The 13256-nt window shown below is 37.0% G+C and overlaps 1 pseudogene; it reads right to left on the bottom strand.

Annotated features, from left to right (window-relative positions):
* Positions 1-291: 291 nt before the first annotated feature.
* On the bottom strand, positions 292-10811 carry LOC132611650 (F-box/FBD/LRR-repeat protein At1g13570-like; annotated as a pseudogene).
* Between the last annotated feature and the right edge of the window lie 2445 nt (positions 10812-13256).

Below are 13256 nucleotides of genomic sequence, written 5' to 3'. Positions count from 1 at the left end.
TTATCTGCTATTTCTTGTGCTTTGATTATCCTATGGTATCTGTGTCGATTGTATTATTTTATTTTATATTATTGCTTTTCCATGTCGCTTTGAATTTCTTAGCCTTATCTGACTTTTTTATGCTTTTATGTTTTTCTTGAGCCGAGGATCTTTCGGAAACAGCTGTCCTACATTGATAGGACTAAGGTCTGTGTACACTCTACCCTCCCCAAACCTCACGATGTGGGATTTCACTGGGTTGTTGTTGTTGTAGTAGTAGTAGTATCTAATAGATTTCAATAACCAATATATCTAATACAGGTCATCTGAAAATTTTAACACTATCACAGAAATACTAGTCACAATGTATGCACTTTCACTTACCAAGTCATCTGCTGAACAGAATCTCTAAGATAAGAAAAAACACAGCAAATTCACATGAACTGAAGAGAAAACAGAACACTAACCAGTGTCTCTGTGCATTGATCCTGAAAAATAAATATCAATAAACTTTAACAATGAAAAAGTGCATTTAATTTGCAATGGGCATAAACGTAACTGACTGCATCACCAATCTAATAAAAAGCGAATAGTTTCCATCTTTCTAAGGGGCAGCTTTCCGCTTTTGAGTTTTAACAGATGCCAGCTCTGGGTTTCTCCATCAAATATGTAGGCTATTACTTCTTTTAGTTGACTATGCAAATCCTTGCTTCCATGAGAATTAGAATAACTCGAACTTTTCATATACATTAAACGGTCCACAAAACATGAAATCATTTTACTATTTGAGCTAAGGAGGACTCTCCTAGGATGACAACTCCATTGCAAATTAGCATCCGTAAAAGCCTCAAGAATTTTAGCTCCTCCACACTTTAGCGATATCAAATTTGGAGCATCAATAGTATCCAATATATTATACAACAACAACAATAACAACCCAGTGCAATCCCACAACGTGGGGTCTGGGGAGGATAGAGTGTACGCAGACCTTACTGTTGACACCCAATTTTGTCCCGCCTCTCCTCCAAAATACCTATTTACGCTTCTAATATTTTTGGAAAATTAAAAAATATATATTGTATTTTACTATAATTACTAGCCTCTTATCAATACCGCGTTTCATTATTCCATTACAGTTACTAGCCATTATTATTATTATTATTCACAATTTTTTATCATTTCGGCATTTTGCCAGCTTACGCACACGCATCGCATTTATCTTTGCATAATTAAATAATAGTGTTTATTTACTGTGGATTTTCAAAATATTATTGCACGGCTATTACAACGCCATTTTTTATCTGAGCACTAATAATTGCATATTTTATATTAAGTAATATTTTAACACAAGTTATTTAAATAGGTCTTTTATTTAAATGTAGTAGCTCAATCAACTCATACTATTTTCGGATCAATTCACAATACCAGTCTACATTTTAATTTACCAGCCTAACTTAATTCACCCCAGCCCAAATAATTAACCAACACTTCGGACCAGCCCATTCATTTAATACCAGTCCAATAATGACCAGCCCACATTTTTCAGATCAGCCCACAACCCAAATCCTACCCAGTCCAAAAATGGACCCGACCCGTTTCTTAATTGAAGAAAACAGGTAGGGTTCCCTCCCCTTTCATATTTTCCTCCTTCAGCCGCCCCCTCCCCTTTTCTCTCTCTCTTCGCTCTTTCGTCTCTCTTCACCCCACCACGCCGCACTCACCCCTACCACCGCCGCTCCTCTTCCCTTTTCCCCACCACGCCGTTCCCTTTCCCCCACTCCCTTACTTCATCATCTTCATCCCCACCACGCCGCTTGTCCCCCCGCTCCTCTCTTCTTTTTCTTCGACTCAAACGAGCCAAAATCCTATAAATGGTCGCGGCTTGAAATCGTTTAAGGGGGGGAATCGCAGGAAATGACCTAAGAATCACGGTTCTCGAACCCCAAAATAGCCCCTATTTTGTAGCTTTTTTTTTGAATCACAGAATCCCCTGGAAAAATTAAGGTTCTAAAACAGGGTTTAAAACCCCCAAAAAATCGACTTACAAGAAAAAGGAGTTCTTGAATCGCCTCAATTTCTCCAGAAACTAGTCGTCGTAATCAAATTTTTAATATTTCTTAAGATTCAGTCGAAATACCAAAATCGTCCTTTTTTATTTTTGGCTTTTACTATCGTTTCGGGTCGGAGAGGATTCAAGCTCGGATTTTTGATAGTGTTTCGAGCATAGATCGAAAGCCCGTACCCACTTCGCTGCACCCGAAGAAGGTAATTCCCTTCCCTTTTAATTTCTGTAGCTTTGTATTATTTAAGGGTTAATTATATTCAGTTTGAGTAATCAGCATGTTTTAAATTTTAGCTAAATATGTGGTTCAGTCGTATACTAGCTTGGTATTATGTGTTGTATTTAGGATATTAGTCTCAAATTCTTGTTGTATGACCTGAGCATGATTAGTGTATTGGCCATGGAAATATGTATGATTTATGGTCTATTCTACTTAAAATTCCTGAGTTAGTTGTATGTTTGATTGATGCAGCCGTATTCAGTGGGTAAATGTTAGATGTGTAACCCTGTTTGGATCTTTACGTTTATGAGTTTAGGAATGCTAAAGTATGTTTATCCCGACTTCTTTATGTGGTACTGTCAATGTAAGATTTTTTAGTGATCCTGCCTAAATTACAGAGTCTAAGTAGTCTTCTTCCATGATTATAAGGTTTGATTGGGAAATATGGTCTAAATCTTCTTCGCAGTACACTGGATGTTTCAGTTTGGTTTATAGTATGCTATTTCATTCAATCTTTTTGTTTGCTTATATGGTTTATTGTTAACATGACGTCAGTTCGTTACTTGGAATTCTTTACCAAACCTAGCATCAGTTCATCATGCCTAAAACAAGTATCAGGATCTGTTTGCGTGTATCGTTTGATCTTAATTAAAATGTCAACATATGTTTATACATGATTGCAACCTTTTGGATATGACTTCATACCTAAATATGGTTTAGTTGGCTGGACTAGCAGGATTAATAACTTTATGCAACAAAGGCTATCTATCTTAGCCTAATATGGTATCCTTGATGTCTCTATCCTAGTCCACAAAATTGGTTCTGATAAGTTTTGGTGTTAGTTTAGTTCAGTTTGATTTCGTTTCTTATCCTGCTAAGCATCTTAATATAGCTGAATCCCCTGTGGCTGATTGTCTTCTTGTTTGCATTATAATAAATCTCCCTCATTGTTGGACTGAATGATTCAAACAACCAGTTCCTATTTATTAAAGATGTTTTAAGTTCAGATGGTTTCCCTCAGCTGTATTATATTTAGCCTGATTCAGTTTTAATGAAGAAAACATACATCATTTGAATTGGTTGTTGAAACTAGTCTGAGCTGGAAATGACATGTCGAGCTTGGGAATCATTCCCTTTTTTCTAGAATGGTTTCAGGGCCCTCACATTCTGAAATTTGTGGATGATGTTTTAGGTTTAAATGGTCATCCAGATGTTCCTTTAAATGTGCTTTAAGTGTATGACCACCTTAGTATGCAGTCACTTAGTTCAAATTTGTTAAGTATGATTCTATAATTAATCTTTGCTTATTGATTGGCTAGCTGTAAATAAAGCGAAATCTGTCTAAGTATTCCCTTTCCTTTATGTATTATGAAACTTGAAATGGGCCAAATATGATAGGAGGATTCTGTGTTTGCCACCTTATTCGAATATGTGTATCTTAGCAATGATTCAAGATAAAAAGGGATTATGAGTAAACTATATCCATAAGTGTGATTCTGATGTTTGTATTATCATTGTCCAATCCCTCAAATTCTAAAAGTTCAACAAAAAGCAATATGTTAGTCAATCCGATGGTTTGTCGTAAAGAGGAGACCACTGGAGGGGATTACTGTTTAGGTGATTATTAGTGTGCCTTAGTTTCACAGCCTTTGATTAAGCCGAAGCCAATTGTTTTTCCTTTTTTTTTTTGAAAAATGCTAGTGATAGATTAATGATGGTTGAGTATAGTTTGCTTCAAGTGTTTTGGCGATTCTATTCTATCTTCGCATTATACACAGTTTGGATTGGTCTTATGGTAGAACTGAAACAAGGCTCTAGATCGGTCTTTGTTGGAGCCTTAGGGATGTTTAACAAAATATATGACCTTTGGTACATCTTGTTGGTTCCTTTTTGTGTTGTTTATATTCTTCGAAACCATAATCAACTGATGTAGATTGGCCAGGATAAGCCTTCTTGTGGGTTTAGATGTTGTCATACACTCATACCTAAATAACTGCAGAGCTGATTCCTCTGAATGCGTTTGAGTATCGGCAGTCTTCCTAATACATGTTGTTTGATTAGAGATTAAAAGCTGATGTTGATTTCCTTTGAAATCATTCCCCTCCAGTTAAAAGAATGCTATTTTGCTATAATTCTAATATCGTAAGCCACTGGCAGTGATGATATTTTGCTGTAAATATTGTTGCCTTGCCTTGTCAACAGTGTAGATTATGAATTAAAATGGGCCTACATGCTATAAAATCCCTTCTGAATCTAGTAGATACCTGCACATCATGTTCAGACATAGTATGCATCACGAATTGGCAGCATAACCTTTTAAAAACTATGCATGAGTAACATACAAAATGTCTTATTTGAATTCTTCAAATTGTTGTATGTTGCCAGTATACTTGGTCTATGTTATTAACATCTTCATATGATTTAACGAGTATTAGCAAGTCACGCGTATAGTTTGTTTTGTCCAAATTTTGTGCGTTTATCGCAAGTATATTTCAGTTGAAACCTGTATATAAATGCATATCGAAGTATGTTCGTGAAATATACTTGGATATACATAATCTATATAATCGACGGAGTTTTTTTTTTTTGAATTTATATTTTTATATGCTTAACCTTATTGATCATATACTAATCTTTTTCTTTTGTTTTATGCATGACCATCGCATACGAGTCCGAGGGACTCGTCTTCTTCCGCATTCAACGATGGGTTAAAGCCCAACGTACTTCTCTCGAGTCAACCTTGTCAGCCTCAATCTGCAGCAAAAACCCAAAAGAAAGAAAAAAATGAAAATTCTGGGCCAAGGCCCAATAGCGTGGACAGTTCCCAGCAGTAAAAAAAAATGGGCTGGCCCATTCGATATTTATTTACCTCTTTTATTTTATTTTGTGCATTTAATTTGTATTATGCAACTAACTTTTTGTTTGTTTTGTTTTCTTAGTTTAGATAAATCCTAATGAATTAGTAGGTTTAGTTTTGGTAATGGGTAGTTAGTTTTAAGGAAGACTAACAATCAGTTCCATAAATTTTATTCTTTTTTTTCATGTTAAAACTATTTTATAATGTCTAATATTTATTTTATTTAGCATAATTTATTTGCAAAATAGCATGACTATATATATCGAGTTAAAAGAATCATCTTTTATTCTCACTATCCTAGAAATTTCAAAACGTGACTAATATGCAAATATAAAATTTAAGTATATTTTATGAACACACTTTTAAGAGCCACCCAATTATACATATTTTAGCCAAATATAGTTAAATAAAGAGGAAGAAAACTTACTTTCTTTGCATTCTATTTAAGTCTAGATTTTCTACACCGCCATATTCACATAACATAATCTTGTTTCAAAGTTACTAAAACGTCACTTATATGCAAATTGTTATATTTCTGCAAGTCTTATTTTCAAGAACATTATTACATTTTCATTCAAGGGTTTAGCATGTCCAAGTTTTTATTTTAAATAGCCTTTAAAATCTTCTTTTATGCAATACATCATATTTTCTACAAGTATTATTTCAAACGACATCATTATTACTTTCATATAAAGCCTTAGCAACATTTTAAGCTTTATTTAAATTGCATCTAAAATCCTCTTTTATGCAAACTATCTTTTATAAGTTTTATTTCTAAATAGCATTTCATTTAAAGTCTTAGCAATATTTATCAGTCCTATTTTAAAAAAATGGCATTTTAAGTTTTCTTTTATATTATATTTTCTGTAAATCTTATTTCCACTAATACTATTTTCCATTTTTAAATTTAAACATTATATTTTACTCTCAATTAATTAACCTAAGTTGGCGGATAACCGTAATTTAACGGATTCTAAAGGATGCCTAACCCCTTCCCTTTAGGATAATATAGAGCCCTTACCTAGAATCATCCTGGTTAAGCAGACTATTAATTGAGGTTTAGTTTTAACTTTACCTTAGTTAACATCTTGGTGTCCTAATTCACCGTTAAATTAATTAGGTGGCGACTCCTTAAAATAAAACAAAATAAACAGGAATCACCAATACGTCATATTCCTAATTTTGACTCCGATTAAAATGGGGTGTGACACTTACTCCTACCAAGGTAGGACGGCTGTTTCCGAAAGACCCTCGGCTCAATAAAAAACATAAAAAGAGGTTAGATAAGGCTAAGAGATTCAAAGCGATATGGAAATGAAGTAACGCAAGCGACACAGATAACATAGAATAATCAAAGCACAGGAAATAACAGATAATAGCATAAATCAGAGCACAAGAAATTATACTATGATAATGCGACTACTAATAAGACAGGGTAATGAGACCATCTACTAGCCTTCTACCCTAATGTGGGTCCTCCAAACCCTCCTATCTAAGGTCATGTCCTCGGTAAGCTGTAACTGCGCCATGTCGTGTCTAATTACCTCTCCCCAATACTTCTTTGGCCTACCCCTACCTCGTCTGAAACCATCCATAGCCAACCTCTCACACCTCCGCACTGGGGCATTCGTATCTCTCCTCTTCACATTCCCAAACCATCTCAATCTCGCTTCTCGCATCTTGGCTTCCAACGAGGCCACTCCCACCTTATCCCGAATATCCTCATTCCTAATCCTGTCACTCCTGGTGTGGCCACACATCCATCTCAACATTCTCATCTCATCAACTTTCATCTTTTGAACGTGAGAAATCTTAACTGGCCAACACTCTGCCCCGTACAACATAGTCGGTCTAACCACCACTTTGTAGAACTTGCCCTTAAGTTGTGGTGGCACCTTCTTGTCACATAGCACTCCGGAAGAAAGCCTCCATTTCATCCACCCTGCCCCAATACGATGTGTGACATCATCGTCAATCTCTCCGCTGCCTTGCATAATAGACCCAAGATACTTGAAACTACTTTTCTTCTGGATGGCTTGGGTACCAAGCCTCACTTCCAAGCCAGACTCCTGAGGTGCTTCACTAAACTTACACTCTAGGTACTCTGTCTTGGTCCTACTCAGCTTAAACCCTTTAGACTTCAGAGTTTGTCTCCACTCCTCCAGCTTAGCGTCAACTCTGCTACGAATCTCGTCGATCAGGACTATGTCATCCGCAAAAATCATACACCATGGCACCTCACCTTGAATTTGCCGCGTCAATCCATCCATCACCAAGGCAAATAAAAACGGACTAAGAGCTGATCCTTGATGCAACCCCATCACAACTGGAAAGTGCTCTGAGTCTCCTCCTACTGTCCTTACCCTGGTTATGGCTCCCTCATACATGTCCTTAATCACCCTAATGTACGCCACAGGTACACCTTTAGCCTCCAAGCATCTTCATAGGATCTCTCTTGGAATTTTGTCGTAAGCCTTTTCTAGGTCGATGAATACCATGTGTAAGTCCCTCTTCCTCTCCCTATACTGCTCCACTAGTCTCCTCACAATATGGATGGCTTCTGTAGTTGAGCGTCCCGGCATGAATCCGAACTGATTCTCTGAAATAGACACACCTTTCCTCACCCTCATCTCCACCACCCTTTCCCACACTTTCATAGTATGGCTTAGCAGCTTGATACCTCTATAGTTGTTGCAACTCTGGATATCTCCCTTGTTCTTATATAGAGGGACCATTACACTCGACCTCCATTCTTCAGGCATCATTGTCGTCTTAAAGATGACATTAAACAACCTAGTCAGCCACTCCAAACCTGCCGGGCCCGCACTCTTTCAAAATTCCCCAGGAATCTCGTCAGATCCGGTCGCTCTTCCCCTGCGCATCCTACGAACAGCACCCTTAACCTCGTCAACCTTAATACTCCTGCAATACCCAAAATCGTGACGCCTTCCTGTATGTTCTAAATCTCCCAACACAATGTCTCTGTCCCCTTCTTCATTTAAGAGTTTGGAGAAGTATGACTGTCATCTCCGTCTAATGAGAGTCTCCTCTACCAATACTTTGCCATGCTGGTCCTTGATGCACTTCACTTGAACCACATCACGTGCCTTTCTCTCCCTCGCCTTGGCTAACTTGAACAATTTCTTATCCCCTCCTTTCTCTTCTAGTTCAGCATAAAGGCGTTCAAAAGCTGCCGGTTTTGCCGTCGAAACCGCCAACTTCGCCTCCTTCCTCGCCATCTTATAAAGTTCCCTATTCGTCCACTGCTCCACCTCATCCTTGCTTTCTATCAACTTCGCATACGCCACCTTCTTTGCTTCCACCTTCCCTTGAACTTCTCCATTCCACCACCAGTCCCCTCGATACTGGCCACGACTACCTGTCGAGACCCCCAACACTTCCCTTGCTACCGCCCTAATGCAACTAGCCGTCCTATCCCACATACTTGTCGCATCCCCACCACTATCCCAGGCCCCCATAACCTTCAATTTCTCTCCCATCTCCATGGCACTAGTCGTGGTCAAACTCCCCCATCTGATCCTAGGTCGGTCATCCACGACCCTCTTCTTTCTTGTCATCTTGATCCCTAAATCCATCACCAAGAGCTTATGTCGGGTTGTAAGATAGTCGCTTGGAATGACCTTACAGTCTTTGCACAGACCTTTATCGTCCTTCCTAAGGAGTAAAAAGTCTATTTGGGTCTTAGCCACTGAACTACGGAAGGTTACCAAGTGCTCCTCATTCTTTGGGAAACTCGAATTGGCTATCACCAACCCAAAAGCTCTTGCAAAATCCAAAAGTGAGACTCCTCCTCCATTCCTGTCCCCGAAGCCAAAGCCTCCATGCACATCATCATAACCTCCCGAAATAGGCCCGATGTGCCCATTGAAATCACCTCCCACGAATAACTTCTCAGTAGGCGGTATGCCTCCCACTAATTCGTCCAAATCCTTCCAAAAACGCCTCTTCTCCTCCTCGCCTAAGCCCGCTTGCGGCGCATATACACTAATATGTTCAAAGTGAGCCCTTCAACGACCACTTTAATCGACATCATCCTATCAGTGGCTCTCCTAACCTCTACCACCTGGTCCCTTAAATCACTATCTACTAAAATGCCCACCCCATTTCTATACTTCGACCAACCAGAGAACCACAGCTTATACCCGTCTACCTCTTTAACTTTAGGACCTACCCATTTAGTCTCTTGGACACAAGCTATATTAATCTTGCTCTTCTTAAGGATCTTAACTAGCTCTATGGACTTCCCCGTTAACATCCCAATGTTCCAAGACCCTATTCTTAACCTAGAGGATCCTTTAACCCACTTACCCCTCCTAACCCTCGCCCCCGTCCCCGAACGAGAACATGACCCTAGTCTACCATTACTGACCAAAGCCACGAAAATAAGTATGAACTAATAAATTATTCAAAGGTCTAAATTCAGCAAAATATAACTACAAGTGTATGGACAAATAATGGATATGGAAACTGGAGGTACCAACTCCAGTTGAACTGAACCTGGTTGTCGCCGGAAAACACTGTTCACGGTTGAGTTACTGTTCACTGCCGGAAAAATGTTCACAAATACCTGAAAGGGAGAAGAGAATAGGGGGGGAAAAAGAAGAAAATAAAAATAAAAGAAAAAAGGAAAGAGGAGAGACAAAGAGAGGGCTGGCCGGAAAAAGTCACCGGCGATGGCGCAACGGCGTACTGGCAGCGCCACAAGCAGATTAAAAAAGAGAAAAAAGGAGAAGAGAAGAATAAAAGTAGAAGAAGAAAAGGAAAGAGAGAAGAAAAGTAAATCTAGCCGGAAAAGTGGCCGGCGTTACCTGCTCACCGGCGTCACCTGAACAATGGTGACGTATGGTCGCCGGACGGAGTGGCGGATGGGCAGATCTGGAAGAGATCAGAGGAGAGAGAAAGAGCAGAGGAGAGAGAAGGAGCTGTTGGGAGTATCCAACATATTATACTCTTCCGTAAAAGAAAAAAAAAGTGTTAAAAAAAAAGTGTTCAAGAGTTGGTGCTTCAATTTTAACACGTTGCTTTCTACATTTACTAATGGAAACTGACTTGATCTTATGAAGATTCACTAACTCAATCTTTTCAAACCCCCAACAATACTCAAGGATGAAAGCAACAATCAAGGGACAACTATTAAGTAGAATCTGAAGCATATTTTCATCTAATTTTACAAAATATAGAGAAAACTTTCTCAATGAATCACAGTTTGGCACAACACTAGATAGCGAAACACCCTTCAGATTACAATTCCTCATAACCAATTCTCTTAAAGATTTTGCCGCCAATATTGTGAAAAATGGCAAGGGATATGATGTAAAGCCATGACCTCAAAGGACAAGATCTTTTACACCATTTTGAAGTGCAATGTCAAGCCACATATCAATCAATGGGAAAACTTCACAAGAACTAACAGTGTATGATAACTCAAAACTTTTCTATGGGGATTTTTCCGTCTCTATATCTCTCCATGGTATCATCCCACTATTTTTATATTGTCTTCGAGATGATCCGGTGTGAATTTCAAGGTGGGAAGAGTCAACCAGGCTTGCAACCATGTATTGGAGACAATGTTCATCTTGGTTGCTTCTTTAAAACCAAGGTAAGAGAGTACTTTTTGAATGAGACATTCAGGCAATATGTCAGATGTGGCTCTCCTCTTCATGATTGTGAAATTTGTATGATACAAATTTGTATATGAAAACCCTAATGTGAACGACAATTTATATAAGTTGCAGTGTTGGTAAGAAGCCGCACTTTTATAGGTACAGAAGCAAATAAACTGTTGGGATCGATATAATGTGTAACTTTATAATTGCAAACCTCAAACGACTATAAATTAAAAAACGTACTAATATTAAAAAAATATTAAAACTATGAGAGAATAATCTTCCTCTAAATAAAAATTTTTTAATGACCACACTGTAAAAAAATCAGGGCAAAACCCTAACATAAACCTGAATCCTATTTCTAACAGGTTTATATTTTGTTAGCAGATTTAAATTAACATGCAACCGTAAATATTATTTTTACACTATCAATGAATTTTAGCCTGTTATTTATCATCTTTGAAGGATACCAATAAGTTCTAATCAAGAGATTTTCTTTAATTTCATAATACGTGAATTGTTTCTCCAAATATATCTTACATTGTTAGTGCATAAAAATTAAATTTGTTGTTTCATAATACTTCCTCTGTTCCAATTTATGTGGGTACCATTTGATTTGACACAAAATTTAAAAAAGAAAGGAAGATTTTTTAAAAATTTATTGTCTAAGACAAACCTTAGATATGTGTGTAGCTATAATTTTTTCATTAAGGATTAAGGGTAAAGAGAAATTTTAAATTTAAGTTATTTTTAATTAAAAGGCAATTTGACATTCTTTTTGAGACGGGGACAAAAAAGGAAAAGATGTTACATTTAATTAGGGGACTTGGTCATGTTATTAAACTTGTGGTCTGGTTTCAAAGGTGAATGGGAACGGATTGCATCTTTGTATAGCATGTTTACAGGTCTCTTCGGGGACATCCGATTAAACAAAAAAAAAAAAAAAACTTGTTTAACGAGTAAGTTTCATTGTGAAACTATATATACACACCTGTGAACAGCTTTATTTGGGACACAATTCATAGAGAAATGCATGTCTAATTGCTTCTACGATCCAAAACAAGTGAATGAATAAATCAAATTGCACATCCTTTTTCATACTTTCCGGGTTGTGCAGTAAAATTTTGTTCAACTATTAAATTACCAACTTCTTGCTTACTTGCTATTCTGTTTCCCTTTACAATTTGGAATTGTTATTTATGTTTTTAGTTTTACTTCATAGGTTATATTGATTTTGGCTTTTTATATGATTTAATAGATTTTAAATATGTCAACTAGAACATATGAATCAGGTTAATTATATTGATTTTGGCTTAGATAAACTTTTATTACTTCGAGTCACAAATTCTGTACTAATTTAAAATTAGATAGATATCTGGGCAAGGATGGACATAGCATTTTGACTATGGGTTCATCTAAATTTATAACTTTTGGATTCGGATATATATAACCTACTAAAATATCAAGAATTCTTAGACCTAAACCCATAAACATAGTAGGCGTTTGGCCATGAAAAGCAAATATTTTTTACTTTATTTGAAATTTTAAAGTTGAAGTTGGAGTTGAAGATGGAGTTGTGTTTAGTTATAGTTTTCACGAAGAATGTTGTCATGTACAGTATGTCCTATTTTCCAAGTGGCACTAACATTCTTGGACAGAGAACCGCAACTATGCCCGTTTTGTAATGGATTCTAATTGCTAGAGAGAGTTTGCACTTAACTAGAAATGGGTTTTGTTATTATAGGGTGTGTTCGACAGAGACGAAAATGTTTTTCAATTTTCTCATATTCATTTGATCAAAAATTTTGAAAAATATTTTTTTATACAATAAGTTCGTTAAAAATAGGGAAAATAATTCCCTAATCAAAATAGGGGATACAAGTCCACAAGTTACATTTCACCAACCACCCAACTCACACCCCAACCACCAAACCCAACCACTCCCACAACCCCACTCCCACCCACCACCCCTCAACCATCCCCACCCACCTCCACCCCCTCCCTCAAGTTTTTTTTTTAATTTTAATTTTTTTTCTTAAATTTTCTACACCACCGGCCCCAAAAAAAAATATTTATTTCTTAAAAAGTTTTAAAAAGGTTTTTTGGTTTTGTTTTTACACCACTCATCCCCCACGACCCCACACCCCCTCCAAAATATTTTTTTTCTTAAAAAAAAGTTTAAAGTTTTTTTTCTCGACAGCCCCATGACACCCCACCCACTCCATCCAAAATAAAGTGATTTTTTTAAAAACAAAACTTTGAAAAGTTTTCTTTTTTGACCTTACACCCCGTCCCCTCCCCTACCCCCTCTTGAATTTTCTACGTCATATTTGATTTTACCTTTCTAAAAAATTTATAAAAATAAAAAGTTTGCTTGGTTAAATTTGATGTGGGGTAGGTAAGAACAATTTTCCATTTTTTATAATTTTTTTATAAAAGTAAAATGTAATTTATGAAATAGAAAATTTGGGAGGAGTGGATGGGTGGGAGGGTTGGATAGCTAACGAAATA

Source organism: Lycium barbarum, chromosome 9, assembly GCF_019175385.1.
Source record: "Lycium barbarum isolate Lr01 chromosome 9, ASM1917538v2, whole genome shotgun sequence".
Taxonomy (NCBI): Eukaryota; Viridiplantae; Streptophyta; class Magnoliopsida; order Solanales; family Solanaceae; genus Lycium; species Lycium barbarum.
This window is presented reverse-complemented; position numbering and strand designations above follow the sequence as displayed.